Source organism: Lepus europaeus, chromosome 8 (genome assembly GCF_033115175.1).
Source record: "Lepus europaeus isolate LE1 chromosome 8, mLepTim1.pri, whole genome shotgun sequence".
Lineage (NCBI taxonomy): Eukaryota > Metazoa > Chordata > Mammalia > Lagomorpha > Leporidae > Lepus > Lepus europaeus.
This window is the reverse complement of record NC_084834.1, coordinates 110,131,453-110,148,148: the sequence shown is the minus strand read 5'-3', so window position 1 is coordinate 110,148,148 and position 16,696 is coordinate 110,131,453. Positions and strand designations below refer to the sequence as shown.

The 16,696-nt window shown below is 39.7% G+C and overlaps 1 pseudogene; it reads right to left on the bottom strand.

Moving 5' to 3' along the window:
* The window catches only part of LOC133765358 (small ribosomal subunit protein eS1-like), a 32,076-nt pseudogene extending 15,797 nt beyond the window's left edge, over positions 1 to 16,279 (bottom strand).
* Between the last annotated feature and the right edge of the window lie 417 nt (positions 16,280 to 16,696).

Here is a 16,696-nt window from a genome sequence, read left to right as displayed (position 1 = left end):
AAGCCAAAGCATCTGAGCAATTACTTAACTGCACTGATGAGCTAAGTGAAGCTCCATATTCAAAATATGAATGAAATAATTTTAAATAATTCTAAAGTTTTTATGCTATGTACCATAAATTTTATACATATTTCCTGTTAGTTAATTCTCAGTCCTATAAAATTAGTGAATAAATGTCATTATTACCTATATTTGGTAGTAACACACACACACACACACAGGGACTATTGTGAGATTCTTTTCAAGAGCTTTGTTCAAAAAAAAAAAAAAGAGCTTTGTTCAGACTCAGTTTTAATTATGGCACTACCAATTACTAGCTGTGTCATCTTGAGCAAGTTATGTATCCTCTCTGTACTCCAAATTTCTCATTAGTGAAATGAGGTAATACTTGTAACTCCAAGAGTGTTGTCACTAATAATAAAATTAAACAAAATGGTGAAACAATTAGAATGCCCAGCACAAAATAAGTACTCAGGAGATTTTCAATATTAATAGAAAAAGTAATTAGTATTTTTGAAGTTAACTTCAAAACCATAAGCTTCTAGAACAAGAATAGAACCTGGACCCTTTTTATTAAAATACCTATATTCTCAATCCCTACACTCTAAGGTATTCTTTACTAAACAAATGAAGAGATTAACTTAACCAAGAAAGTCTATTATTCTTCAAAGATCTGAAAGTGTTTTTTTTCCACCAAAAGATAATTTTAAAATGTGCTTTTTGACTACTTTCATATCTTTTTCAGAGAAATGTCATTTAAATCCTTTGCTCATTTTTTAACTGTATTGTCTTTTTATTATGAAGTCCAAGCAATTTTATTTATTCCAGATATCATTTGCTTATTAGACTCATGATTTCAAACACTTTCTCCCATTCTGGGTGCTACATTTTCACTTTCTTGAAGGTATTCTTTACAGTGCAAAAGTTTTTAATTCTGAAGTTGTCCCAACTCTGCTTTTTGCTACCTGTATTTTTATTATTATATCTAAGATCCATTGCCTAACTCAAAGACATGGTTTGCTCACAAGATTTTTACAGATTTGGCTGTTATATTTGTAGGTTGATAATTCATTTTCGCTAATTTTTGGACGTTATGAAGCCTGGGCCCAAATTCATCCTTCTGTATCTGGATATAAGCTGTCCTGTCACCATATTTTGAAGAGTATTCTTCCCTCTACTGAGTTGGCTTGTTGAAAATAAATTGATTATAAATGGATGAGTTTATTTTTGAATTCTCAATTTCACTCCATTGAACCTATGTCCATTCTTATGACAACACACTGTCTTGACAACAGTTACTTTCTAGGAAGCTCTGAAATTGAGAAGTGTGAATCTAAGAACCATGTTCTTTTTCAGGATCGTTTTGGATATTTGGATTTCCTTTCATTGAATATGAATTTTTTTTTTAATTTTTTTTTTTACTTTATTTTTTTTTTTTAAAGGCAGAGTGGACAGTGAGAGAGAGAGACAGAGAGAAAGGTCTTCCTTTGCCGTTGGTTCACCCTCCAATGGCCGCCGCGGTAGGCGCGCTGCGGCCAGCGCACCACGCTGATCCGATGGCAGGAGCCAGGTGCTTCTCCTGGTCTCCCATGGGGTGCAGGGCCCAAGGACTTGGGCCATCCTCCACTGCACTCCCTGGCCACAGCAGAGAGCTGGCCTGGAAGAGGGGCAACCGGGACAGGATCGGTGCCCCGACCGGGACTAGAACCCGGTGTGCCGGCGCCGCAAGGCGGAGGATTAGCCTAGTGAGCCGCGGCGCCGGCCTGAATATGAATTTTAAGATCACTTCACTGATTTCTACAAAGAAAAAAAAGTCAGCTGGCATTTTAATAGATTATTATTGAATCTACAGCTCAACTTTGAAAGACTGCCATATTAAGGTGAAGCCTTCTAATCCAAAAACAAAACTTTCCATTTTTTAGATGTTAACTTGTCAAAAATATTTCAGAAACTTTACTGTACAAGTCTCATGCTTCTTGTCACTCTTAAACTTAAGTACTATATTCTTACCATATGCTATTTTAATTTTCTTGATTTTATTTTTTCAATGCTAACTGCTAGTGTATAAAAAATCCAGTTGATTTTGTATATTATTGTCATTTCCTACAGCCATTATAAACTTATTTCTTATAGCTTATTAATGAATTCGTTAGGATTTTCTTTATAAAATATCTGCAACCAGTCTATACATGTCATCCACAAATAGAGAGTTTTACTTCTTCCTTTCCAATTTGGATATTTATTTTATTTTCCTGCCTAATTCTCTTTCAGAGAACATGGCTGAATGATAGTTGCTTCCTTGTCTTGTTCTTCATACTACAGAAGAAAACTGTAAATCTTCCACCATTATATATATTAACTGAATTTTTCATAAACATTCTTTTTTTTTTTTTTTTTTTTTTTTGGACAGGCAGAGTGAACAGTGAGAGAGAGAGAGAGAGAAAGGCCTTCCATTTCCGTTGGTTCTCCCTCCAATGGCCACTGCAGCCGGCGCACCGCACTGATCCGAAGCCAGGAGCCAGGTGCTTCCTCCTGGTCTCCCATGCAGGCGCAGGGCCCAAGCACTTGGGCTATCCTCCACTGCACTCCCGGGGCAGAGCAGAGAGCTGGACTGGAAGAGGGGCAACCGGGATAGAATCCAGCACCCCAACTGAGACTAGAACCCGGGGTGCCGGTGCTGCAGGCGGAGGATTAGCCTATTGAGCCGCAGCGCCGGCCCATAAACATTCTTCACCCTTTTAGGAAACTGCCTTCTATTGCTTGTTTTTTCAGTATTTCTATGAGGAAAGAATGATGGAATTTTCCAAATGCCTTTAGTTCATCTACTGAAATAGTCACAAAACTCCCGTTTGTCCTCTATTCTACTTAAAGATACTGAGATTTTTAAAATAAATTATTTGGTCTTCATTTCACTTTTCAACATAGTTCCTAAACCCCTGGAATATCCAAGGGTTATGATTAAAGCGTTGGAGTTTCCACCCTCATCACCTCCTGACCCCTTAGGAAAAGGAAAAAGCTATGGTATGAGTTGATCACCAGTGGTCAAGCACTGGTCAAATTTTCATAGTGAAGCCACCATAGAATCTCAAAAGGACAAGATTCAGAGAGTTTCCAGGTTGCTGAAAACACAGAGGAGCTAGGAGAGTGGACACCTAGAGAGAACACAGAAGCCCTGCGTCCCTTCCCAAACTCCTTGTCCATTATCTCTTCCAACTGGGTGTTCACCTGTATCTTTTTAACTGTCCTTTATAAAATAGGATAACTACTGGTGCTATTGTTTTGGATACAGTTTGAGTGTGTTTCCTAACCCAAAGTAGTGGGGGGGGGGGGGAGGAGTCAGGTGACTGGGGAAGAGGAGCACTGTTCTTAGAAGGGATTAATGTAGTTCTTGTGGGACTACAGTTAGTTCCCGTGAGAGCAGGCTGTCAAAATAGCAACTCTGGCCTCTGAATCTGTTCAGCTTCCATCTCACCATGTGGTCTCTACCTGTAGCATGTGCTTCCCTCCATGATGCCATCCAGCATGCTGGGGGCCCTCATCAGGATGCCAGTGTCATGCTCCTGAACCTCCAGCACTGTGAGTTAAATAAATCTCATTGCTTTAAGTATTACCCAGCCTCTGAAATTTTATAAAGCAACAAGGACTAAGACAACTGGGAAATATAAACAGCTCCTCTAAATTCTATGAGCCACCCTAGCAAATTATGAGATCCAAAGAGGGAGTTGTGGGAACCCTAATTTATAGTGATTCAGTCAGAAGCACAGGCCAAATCTGGGACTTGTGATTGCTATCTGATGTGGGAGGAGCCTTGTTGGACTGGGCTCTCTTTCTGTAAAATCTGTTACTATCTCTGGGAAGATAATATCAGAATTGAATTGAATTACAGGACACCCAACTGATGTCTATGGAATTGTTTCATATCAGCAAAAACCCCCACAAGGATTAAGAAAATAGTAAGAGAAAACAGTTGGTTTTCCTACTGTACACTAATGATGTGGTATATTTTCATTAATTTTTGAATGTGAAAGCAACCTTATATTCTTGGGATAAATCATCTGGTTTTGTTGTATAGTCTTTTCTTCTATTTTGATAGGTTTTATATTTGCTATTTCACGGTGGATTTTGTGTTTACATTCATTAGAGATAGAGCTTTCTTGTGATGTTTTTGTTTGGATTTGGCATCAAGATGATACTGGCTTTGTAGAATTGGTTATAAAATGTTTCATGTATTTTGAAATAAAATGAAAAGTTTTTCTAACTTTTTTGTACAGCATATGAGGAATCATATTCATTCTTATTTAAATATTTTGTAGACTTCACCAGTAAAACTGTCTAGATTGATAAATCTTCATGATAAAGTGACCCTTTTATTAGAAAATATCACACTAGTAAGTTTGTTTTAAAAGTATTTTTTCTCATATTAACATAGTCATTTCCATTTTACAGGTATTTATTTCCAACCTTTTACTATCCTTTTACTTTCAAATTTGTGTTTTAAACGGAGTCTTCTGTAGATAGCACATAGTTGGATCTTGGTTTTTTGGTCCAATCATATTAAGTTGTGTAATCCATTTATGCATGTTAATATTCACCTGGACAGACTTATACCTGTCATTTTGCTCTTTGTTTTCTATACATTTCCCATTCTTTATTCCTCTATTCCTCTTTTATTGCCTTCTCTTGCACTAAGTAAATATCTTCCATTAGTACCATTTTGAATCCTTTAATGACTTTGTTACTCTATTTTCTTAGTGACTGATCCAGCATCTTTCCCCCAGAAACCTTTAAGTTATACAAACTTCATGCATTTTATAAATACAAATTTAGGAACACAGCCATTCTTCTCACCTTACCCCCCCTCCCATGCACACTCCCATCCTTCTTCCTCCTCCATCTCCTAGTCTCATTCTTATTTTTTACTAAGATCTATTTTCAATTAACTTAACACACAGAAGATGAGCCCTACACTAAGTACAGAGTTCAACAGCGTGAAAAAAAAAACTGTTCCTCAACAGTTGAGAGAAGGGCTATTCAAAGTCTTCACATCTCAAAGTGTCAATTTCACTTTTATGGATTACCTTTTAGGTACTCTATTAGTACCACAGATCTTGGAGAACATATGCTATTTGTCTTGCTGAGATTGGCTTATTTCATTAAGTATAATGTTTTCCATTTGCATACATTTTGTTGCAAATGACAGGATGTCTCCTTTTTTTAACCACTGTGTATTATTCCATGGTATACATAATTTATCCAGTCTTGAGTTGATGGGCATCTGGGTTGATTCCCTATCTTAGCTATTGTGAATTGAGCTACAATAAACAAGGGGGTACATATTACTTTTTCATAAGCTGATTTCACTTCCTTTGTGTAAATTCCTATGAGTGGGATGGCCGGGTCATATGGTAGGTCTATATTCAGATTTCTGAGGTATCTCCAAACTCTCTTCCACAGTGTCTGTACCAGTTTGTATTCCCACCAACAGTGGATTAGGGTGCCTTTTTCCCCACACCCTCGTCAGCATTTGATGTTTGTTGATTTATGTATGAAAGCCATTTTAAATGGGGTGAGGTGAAATTTCATTGTCTTGCATTTGCATTTCACCTGATGGCTAGTAATCCTGAGCATTTTTTCATGTCTTTGTTGGCCATTTGGATTTCCTCTTGAAAAATGCCTGTTTACACCTGGCTATTTAAAAGAAATGTTAAGGGACTTAAAGGGAGACTTAGACTCCAATAGTATTGGAGGACATCAATACTCCACTTTCAGCAACAGACAGATCAACCAGATAGAAAATCAACAAGGAAACAGCAGATTGAATTGACAGTTTAGACCAAATGGACCTAACAGATATCTACAGAACTTTTCATCCTACAATTGCAGAATATACGTTCTTCTCAACAGTACATGGGATTTTCTCCAGGGTTGACCACATACTAGGCCATAAAGCAAGTGTCAGCAAATTCAAAAAAAAATCAATCACACCACGCATCTTCCCAGACCACAATGGAATGAAGCTGGAAATCAGCAACTCAGGAATCTCTAGAGCATATGGAAACACATGGAGACTAAACAACATGCTCCTGAATGAACACTGGGTCATAGAAGAAATTAAAAGAAAATCAAAAACTTCATGGAAATAAAAGAAGATAGATAACAACACAACATATGAAAACATATGGGATACAGCAAAAGCAGTGTTGAGAGGAAAGTTTATAGCAATAGGTGACTACATCAAGAAATTGGAAAGGCACCAAACAAATGAGCTACCAATGCATCTCAAGGATCTAGAAAAACTACAGCAAACCAAATCCAAAACTAATAGAAGAAAAGAAATAATCAAAATTAGATAAGAAATCAACAAAATTTAATCCAAAAAATACAAAATATCAGCAAAACAAAGAGCTGCTTTTTGAAAAAATAGACAAATATGACACACCATTGGCTCAACTAACCAAAAAGAGTGAGAGATTGAGAGAGAGAGAGAGAGAGAACACTCAAATCAAAAATCAGAGATGAAAAAGGAAATGTAACAACAGACACCACAGAAATAAAAAGAATCATCAGAAATTACTACAAGGACTTGTATGCCAGCAAACAGGGAAATCTATCAGAAATGGACAGATTCCTGGACCCATACACCTACCTAAATTGAACCAGGAAGACATAGAAAACCTAAACAGACCAATAACTGAGACAGAAATTGAAACAGTAATAAAGGCCCTCCCAACAAAGAAAAGCCCAGGACCAGATGGATTCACTGCTGAGTTCTACCAGACATTTAGAGAAGAACTAACTCCAATTCTTCTCAAGCTATTCAAAACAATCGAAAAAGAGGGAATCCTCCCAAATTCTTTCTATGAAGCCAGCATCACCTTAATTCCCAAACCTGAAAAAGATGCAGCAAAGAAAGAGAATTACAGACCAATATCCCTGATGAACAAAGAAGCAAAAACTCTCAATAAAATTCTAGCCAATAGAATACACCAACACATCAGAAAGATCATCCACCCAGACCAAGTGGGATTTATCCCTGGTATGCAGGGATGCTTCAATGTTTGCAGATCAATCAATGTGATACACCACATTAACAAACTGCAGAAGAAAAACCATATGATTATCTCAAAAGATGCAGAGAAAGCATTCAATGAAATACAACACTCTTTCATGATGAAAACTCTAAGCAAATTGGGTATAGAATAAACATTCCTCAATACAGTCAAGGCAATTTATGACAAACCCTTGGCTAGCATCCTATTGAATGGGGAAAAGTTAGCAGCATTTCCACTGAGATCTGGTACCAGACAGGGATGCCCACTCTCACCACTGCTATTCAATATAGTTCTGGAAGTTTTAGCCAGAGCCATTAGGCAAGACAAAGAAATTAAAGGGATACAAATAGGGAAGGAAGAAGTCAAACTATCTCTCTTCGCAGATAATATAATTCTTTATTTAGAGGATCCAAAGAACTCCACTAAGAGACTATTGTAACTCACGGAAGAGTTTGGTAAAGAAACAGGATATAAAATCTACACAAAAATCAACAGCCTTTGTATACACAGGCAATGCCACAGCTGAGAAAGAACTTTTAAGATCAATCCCATTCACAATGGCCACAAAAACAATCAAATACCTTGGAATAAACTTAACCAAGGACGTCAAAGATCTCTAGTTCATGGATTGGAAGAATTAATATCATCAAAATGTCCATTCTTTCAAAAGCAATTTCCAGATTCAATGCAATACCAATCAAAATGCCAAAGACATTCTTCTCAGATCTGGAAAAAATTAAGTTGAAATTCATATGGAGGCACAGGAGACCTCGAATAGCTAAAGCAATCTTACACAACAAAAACAGAGCCAGAGGCATCACAATACCAGATTTCAAGACATACTACAGGGCAGTTATAATCTGAACAGCTTGACACTGGTACAAAAACAGATAGATAGACAAATGGAACAAAACAGAAACACCAGAAATCAATCCAAACATCCACAACCAACTTTTTTATTTATTTATTTATTTTTACAGCAGAGTGGACAGTGAGTGAGAGAGATAGAAAGTTCTTCCTTTGCCGTTGGTTCACCCTCCTTTTATCAAGGAGCTAAAACCAATTCCTGCATCAAGAACAGTCTATTCAACAAATGGTGCTGGGAAAACTGGATTTCCACATGCAGAAGCATGAAGTAAGACCCCTACCTTACACCTTACACAAAAATCCACTCAACATGGATTAAAGACCTAAATCTAAGAACCTGACACCATTAAATTATCAGAGAACATTGGAGAAACCCTGCAAGATATTGGCATAGGCAAAGACTTCTTGGAAAAGACCCCAGAGGCACACGCAGTCAAAGCAAAAATTAACAACTGGGATTACATCAAATTGGGAAGTTTCTGTATTGCAAAAGAAACAGGAAAGTGAAGAGGCAACCGACAGAATGGGAGAAAATATTTGCAAATTATACAACTGATAAAGGATTAATAACCAGAATCTACAAAGTGATTGAGAAACTCCACCACAACAAAACAACCATCCCACTTAGATGGACCTCAACAGACATTTTTCAAAAGAGGAAATCCAAATGGCCAACAGACACATGAAAAAAAAATGTTCAGGATCACTAGCCGTCAGGGAAATGCAAATCAAAACCACAATAGGTTTCATCTCACCACAGTTAGAATGACTTACATACAGAAATCAACAGACAGATGCTGGCAAGAATGTTGGGAAAAAGGCACACTAATCCACTGTTGGTGGGAATGGAAACTGGTAAAGCCACTATGGAAGACTATTGATTTTCTGTGTTAATTTTATATCCTGCTACTTACCAAACTCTTTTATGAGTTCCAGTAGTCTTTTAGTGGAGACTGAGATAGATAAGTAGATAGTTTAGATAGATTAGATAGATTTACAAGATACATTTTCACTTGTTAGCATCTACTTAAGATGTACACTAACTTAGTTCAAGAAAATATGGAAATTTTATTTCTGTACAGTTCCATACCTGGTTCTGCCTTATCTGTGTTATTACTGTTATATGTGTTATAGCAATATATGAATCAAACCTAACACTATGGTTTGTATTTCTGATAATCTTTTAAAGAATTTAAGAGATCAAGAAGTAGTTGTAGTTTCTTACATTAACCTTGTTTACCCTTTCCACATCTCAACACTTTTTCCCATGAATGTGAACTACCACCTGATATAAATTCCTTTTTCAGAGTTTTGTTCCTATCTGCTTTCTTTGTGCTATCATTGTCAAAAAATGTATAATTCTGTATATTACAGGTCCAACAATATAAGCTATACACACTGTTCTGTACAGTTGCTTATTAAATCAGTTACTTTTAAAAGGAAGAGAAAAAATTGCAATAATACTGAGTATTAAACATTCTGAGTAAAATGTATGAGTATGGATAACTTTGCATTTATACTATCTGAAGCTTGTTGAACTATTTTAATTATACATCAATATTTTCACTAAACTTAGACTTTTTAGATTATTTCTCTGTCCCTCTCTCTCCTCTTAAAGTACTCCTATGGTTCACATTTTAGTGCACTGAATAGTGTACCTCAGAGAAATTTTTCATTTTCTCCTATTCTTCAGATTGCATAATCTCTCAAACTACTTAGAAGTGTGCTGATAATTGTCTTCTACCAGTTCAAATCTGCTGAATTCCTTTGTGATTTTTTTATTTCAATTATTATACTATTCTACTTCAGAACTTCCATTTCTTTACTTGTCTCCCTTATATGCCCAGACATTGTCATCATGCCTTTTTTTAATTCCTATGTATGGTTTCCTTTTATATATTCTTATGTCAACTAGGTCTCTTCAGAGGCATTTCTATTACCTGCCTTTCTTTTCATGTACAGATCACACTTTTCTGTTTGTCAGCTTCATAATTATTTTACTGAAAACTGGAAATCTGGCAACATTATAGTAATTCTGGCTATTCCCCGGGAGGTTATTTGTTTGATCATTAATTTTCTTAGTAATGGTAGAACTAATTCAATGACATCAATTTCTCCCTCAGTGCACAGCCACTGAGGATTTTTACTCCTAGTTTTTCATCTTTCCTATAGGTTCAGTTTGCTATAGGTCACCCTCGATTGACAGTCACTAACTGTTGAAAGGTTCTGTTACAGTATCCCTGGCCAGTTAGATTTTAATGTTTGCCTTTTGGTTTGTGTTGATTAAAGCTACTATTACATTTCAGAAGATATATATTTTTGTCCTCCACATCCAGCCAAGGATAGTTTGGAGACTTCTACTTTGTGGCTCCTGAGAATGTACATCCTTGGACATTGTATTATGCAGGGTTTTACAGAGACAGAACAAGATGTATGTGTCTGTATAGGCACACACACATATATATACAGAGAGAAAGAGAGAGAGAGAGAGAGAGAGAGAGAGAGAGAGAGAGAGAGAGAGGATCAGTTTAAGGAATAGGCTCATGAGTTTGTTAGAACTGGAAAGAATGGGTCAGCAGGCTGGAGACTCAACAAACGGTCAATGTAGCTTGTATCTGAAGGCAATCTGGAGGAAGAATTCCCTCTTCCTGGGGAAACTCGGGTTGTTTCTATTAAGGACTTCAAATGATGATCAACTTCAGCAGCCTAACCCACCCAAGGAGAAATTGTAGCCACAGTCCAAGAGCTGGGACAGGGAAGGAGCCCCATTTTTTTGGTTGCTGCTACCTGGAGTTGAGCATCCCAGACACAGCTGCTGAACACACTGCTGGGGACAAGAGTAGGATAAGACAGCAGCTCATGATCTAGGAATCACAGGCGTTGTTTTCTTACTGAGATTTGTAGACTTTCTTGAATGAATGTTGAATACAATTTCCAGAAACTTTAAATGATTTATCATTTTCACCCATTTTTTTTTAATTGGAGAGACTACCCTCCAAGGACTTTGCCTTTTTGGAAGTTCCTCTGCTCTTTTACAGAGGCAAGTACCTTCTTGAGATCTTGAGACCTCATCCCTTACTGTTTCCTCTTCCTGGAACTTGCACCACCCGACTACTCCTAACTCCTGTCCATCCTTCAGGCATCAGTTTAATAGTTACTGTCTTGGAGCCAGCACTGTGGCATAGCAGGTAAAGCAGCCATCTGCATTGCCAGCATCCCATAAGGGAACCCGTTCAAGTCCCAGCTGCTCCAGTTCTGATCCAGCTCCCTGGTAATGTGCTTGGGAAAGCAGTAGAAGATGGCCTAAGTACTTGGGCCCCCGCATCTACATGCGGGACCTGGATGAAGCTCCTGGCTCCTGGGTTCAGCCTGGCCTAGCCCTGGCCACCGTGGCCATTTGGGGAGTGAATCAGTGGATAGAAGACTTCTCTTTCTGCCTCCGCCTCTCCCTCTCTGTAATTCTGCTGTCAAATAAATAAGTCTTTTTTATTTATTTATTTTTTTTTTTTTGACAGGCAGAGTGGACAGTGAGAGAGAGACAGAGAGAAAGGTCTTCCTTTTGCCGTTGGTTCACCCTCCAATGGCCGCCGCGGTAGGCGCGCTGCAGCCGGCGCACCGCGCTGATCCGATGGCAGGAGCCAGGTGCTTAACCTGGTCTCCCATGGGGTGCAGGGCCCAAGCACTTGGGCCATCCTCCACTGCACTCCCTGGCCACAGCAGAGAGCTGGCCTAGAAGAGGGGCAACCGGGACAGGATCGGTGCCCCAACCGGGACTAGAACCTGGTGTGCCGGCGCCGCAAGGCGGAGGATTAGCCTAGTGAGCCGCGGCGCCGGCCTAAATAAGTCTTTTTTAAAAACTAGTTATTATCTTAAGGACACTCTACCTAATCCAACTTTCCAATCTACCCCTGTCTAGATGAAATAATCTTGAAATAAACTGTCAAAACATCCTTTCTTTTATTGTACATAAAGTACATATTGTACCAGCAGTTGCATCAAGTCACTAAATGGGTCTTTACCAGTTTCTGTGTAACCACTATTTTATCATGGTTTGTCCTCTCCAAAACTCATTGAAATTTAATCCCCATTGTGAGACATTTAGAGGTGGGACCAAGGGGCACCTTTAAGAGGTGATTAAGACTGTCCTCATGAGCAGATTCAGTTAATGGGTTAAGAGTAGGTCTGATGTAAAAGCCAGCTTGGCTTATTCTCCCACATGCTCCTTGTTTCACTCACCTCTTCGTGACTCTACAAGCATCAAGAGTATCACTAGATGTGGCCCTTTGAGCCAAAAGAAACCCATTTTCTAAGTTACCCAGTCTGTCATATTATGTTATTAATAACAGAAAATGAACACAACAAATAAAGTATCAATGTTAAGACTAATAGGCATAGGGGCCAGCACAATGGCATAGTGAGTAAAGTCACCGCCTGTAGGCCGGCATTCCATATGAGCACCAGTTCGAGTCCTGGCTGCTCCAATTCTGATCTCGCTTTCTGCTATGGCCTAGGAAGGCAGTAGAAGATGGCCCAAGTCCTTGGACCCCTGCACCCACATGAGACCTGGAAGAAGCTCCCAGCTGCTGGCTTCAGATTGGCGCAGTTCAGGATGTTGTGGCCATTTGGGAAGTGAACCAGCAGATGGAACACCTTTCTCTCTCTCTCTCTCTCTCTCTCTCTCACTCACTCACTCACTGCCTCTGCTCCCCTGTAACTCTGCCTTTCAAATAAATAAATATTTTTAAAAAAGATCAACAGGCACCAAATATGCCCATATTTTTCATGAGACCTCATATGCAAGATTTACCAGTAGCAGGACCAGCCTTGCTTATAATCACCCAGATTCAAGCCTGTATGAAAAATCATCAGTAATTTGGAAGAAGAGTTATTGGAAGCTGCAGGAAGTTTGGGGAAAGGTATCCTCTTCCTCAAAGACAAGTCCCCAAATAAAAAGAATCATTCATAGAGGTTGGGGCGACCTGTGGAAAGGAAATATTGACAGCTTCATGAGGCTCGAGCCAGTAGACCTTTGATCTTCCCTGAGCTGTCTAAGCAGGGAAACAGAAGAACTGGAAAGACAATGAGGCGGAGAGCAGAGTGGCAGCAAGGCCTCTGGCAACTCTACAAGCCCTTCAAGGACATACACACATTTCCCCTGCACAGAGCAGACTTCCAAAAGATAGGCTGGCTTGAGGCACTTGGCTGTATTCTACCAAGACACTAGGCTCACAGGTAAGGGGGCCCAGCAGCCAGAAATTGCCATGTGAACCATCAGAGGCAGCAGCAGAACCTGAAAGGGAGCTACTGTACAGAGCATAGGTTAATTGGAAGAAAAAAAAAAGTGTGCCCCTTTTCTATAACTCTGCTCCACTCAAGTCCAAACACTACTGCCAAGGCCCAACGTGACAGACTAAGGTAGGAAAGAGGAATAAAAAAGACAATGCCTTCTTCCTAGTGTGGGACTTCTCACTAGTGCTCAGGCCTGGACTGGGACACAGAGACAACTCATGAACCAGAAAAGAAAGTGAACTACACTGACCTGGACTGGAATTGTTTATATGTTATAGTGCCTGGGAAGTTACAGAATCCCTCCTAAAAGTCATGAAGGAGGGAAAAGGAGGTGAACAAACGCAGATGCTCCTTGGCTTATGATAGAGAAGTCGAAAATATCACCCTAAGCAGAAAATGCATTGGATCAACCTAATCTATGGAACACCCTAGCTCACAATACAATACACTGCAGGGTGCCGGGGATTTCCTCTCGTGATGGCAGGCTGATGAGGAGCTTCAGCCCAGCATTACCAGAAAGGACTCTATCATAACTCTAGTCCAGGCCAAGATCCAAATCCGAAGTATGGTTTCTACTGAATGTGCATTGCTTTTGCACCACCAGGAAGTCCAAAAATCATAAGTTGAACCATAAGCCAGAGCCCACCTATATACAGAAAAGCATGACATGGAGAGAAGGAAAAAAACTGATTCATGCCTGCATCCCACCAAAATCATAATTTATGTGATAAGTATCTAGTTTTACAAAATTTTCAGTGCATTTATCTTAATGACCTTGTCTCCCAAGGGAAGAAGAGACTATGTTCCCAGTCCTAGCCAGCTCCGACACATTGTGTGCCTCTAACCAATATCTGCTGAAGAAATAAATGAAGATTTGCGATATTCTTCAATTTTCATTTTAAAATTCTCAATAGCTCACAATGACAGTAAAGGAAAAAACTGCTTGGCTACATCCACATAGGAAAGAGATCCTAAACATCAGGAAAGTCAATGAAAAACTGAGGTTCAGAGGGATAAAAAGTATGAGAAAGAAAAGGAGGAGAGCCTCTGCCAAGGGGACTTTGCTCTGGGAATGTTATTCTCAGCGCAAATGTGATATTCCTTAGAAGAGGACTGATGAGGAACGGATCAATCAGATGAGAAAAGCACTTCCACTGGAATAGCAGTGGCTTGTTCCAAAGAAAAGGCAGATGGGTGGGAGGTGAAGGAGGGACTTTTTCCTGGGCCTTCCTCTTCTCCTTACCATGCCTTTCAAGGCATATTTCATCCCGCAGTGATCGAAGTCCCTGAAATTTCAAGAACAAGCAAGCCTCATTTTACAAGCAACAGTATAAAATGTTGAGCAGCTAAGCATGTTACCAAGGAATTAATAATAAATCTGTACAGATTGATATTCCCTTGAGATAAAAGGAAAGAGAAATATTAAAAACCAGATGCTTCTGGCAAATGAAAAACTAATGGAGTGTATGTCTCTCAGGGGGAGGGCGGGAGGCAATACTTGCTCTCGTTCCCAAGAAGGAAACCTGCCACTTCTGGTGGTAAGCAGGATGGTCTCTCATCGTGTAAGCTGTGATAGCAACAGCATGACAAAACCCAAAGAGTGTGACACCAAGAGGCCCCGGGGCTTAAGCTGGCACGCCAGTTCTACCACTAGCTAGCTGTGTGGCTTCACACAAGTAATGTACTGAGCCTAAGACTCAGTTTTTACAACACACACAAGAAAGATAATATCTACTTCATAACAAATGGAGCGTGAAAAGGCACATGTGCACATGGCAGGTTTGTAGTGAGGGCTCAGTAAGCTTTTGATTCATTTTTTTGATAACTTTTTGATAATTTTCTGATAATTTTTTTCTAGGGATTTAACCTTGTCCAAAAGAACCCATTACATTACCCATACTATCAACCTTTTAATTACTAACTCATATACCATATTTTAATAACAATCCAAGGGCTATAACCTCAGGAATTTTTTTAACAATTTATTTATTTATTTGAAAGAGTTGGGGTGGGGGGGAGAACAGAGAAAGAGAAATATCTTCCATCTGTTGGTTCACTCCCTGGATGGCGGCAACTGCCAAGCCAAAGCCAGAAGCTTCACCCAGGTCTCCTACACGGGTGGCAAGGGTCCAAGCACTTGGGCCATGTTCTGCTGCTTTTCCCAGGCTATTAGCAAGGGACTGGATCAGAAGTGGAGCAGCCAGACTCAAACTGGTGCTAATATGGGAAGCCCATGTGGCAGGCAATGGCTATGCCCACTGTGCCACAACGCTGGCCAAAGCAAATTTTTTACCCTATTTTATACACATCCATTCCTTGAAAATGCTGGTTTTGCTTTTCTGTCTTGAGAATAAGGTTTAAGTCTGACCCAAAGTTACAATAATATTTTAAAGTATTGTCAATCCCACTGTATTTTGCAGGACTTTTTGTTTTTTCAGACTTCTTCCTTAGCCAGAGTAACTAACCATACCAGGCTCAGTTGAAGAAAAGGCATTCTTTGTCACTCACTACCTCAGAGATGCACTTAGCTTATACTTCCAAGTGGTCTTCAGTAAAGTCCATTTTACTTGCAATCATTGCAATATCCTGGTTTCTCTTCCCCAAGCTCTGGTCTCTGTAACAGACATGTGTTACAAACTCTGTCACTTAAGGTTTTTTTTTTCCCCCTTTGGGAGCACCTGTGAAATCCTCACAGGTACAAGCAGTAGGTGACATCCTGGGCAATGTAGCCCAGGTGCAACATCATGGCAGGGCTAAGGATGTCCACTTCTGGTTCCTTATGCTTCTTCCCTCGAGACCTGCTCTGGATTTTTTGTTATCTTTTACTGGCATAAGCATTTCCTTCTCAGACAGGCAGGTAAGCATGGCATCAGCTTCCAATCCAGAAACACACTGGACACCCAAGCTGCAGCCGAGTCCCAGGCCTTGTCCTCCATATTCCCAGGTGAATGCCGACTGGGGTGGTGCTGCACCCCCCAGGAGCCCGGCACCTTGCTGAGGAGCAAAGCCACCAGGTAATCCTGGCTGGCTCACTGATCTCCAGCCACCGAGCCATCTGCATACACCGCCATGCTTGCCACACTCCCTCCCTCTAAACTGTTCATCATGCTTCTTTGGATTTCATCTCCTTCCACCTACCACTACTCCACCCCACCCTATTCATCACCAATAGATTAAAGTCACAGCCTATATTCTTTTCTCAGTATTGTACCCTGGCATCTAACACAGAAAATAGCTCTCTGTAAATAACGAGAAGCTCTCTGAATACATGAATGGATGAATGAGGGTATACTCAACAAGACAAGCTAACTGCTGTGTCCAACAACCTCAATACCCCAGCGTCTTAGACCACAATGTGTTTATCTGCACAAACCCACAGTTGAATGTAGATGCTGAAAGAACTCTGCACAATTATTCACACACCAGGAAGTTTTCATTTTGTGTTTGCACTCCCTCCAGAAATTTAGAGGCAGGGCCTGTCAGTAATG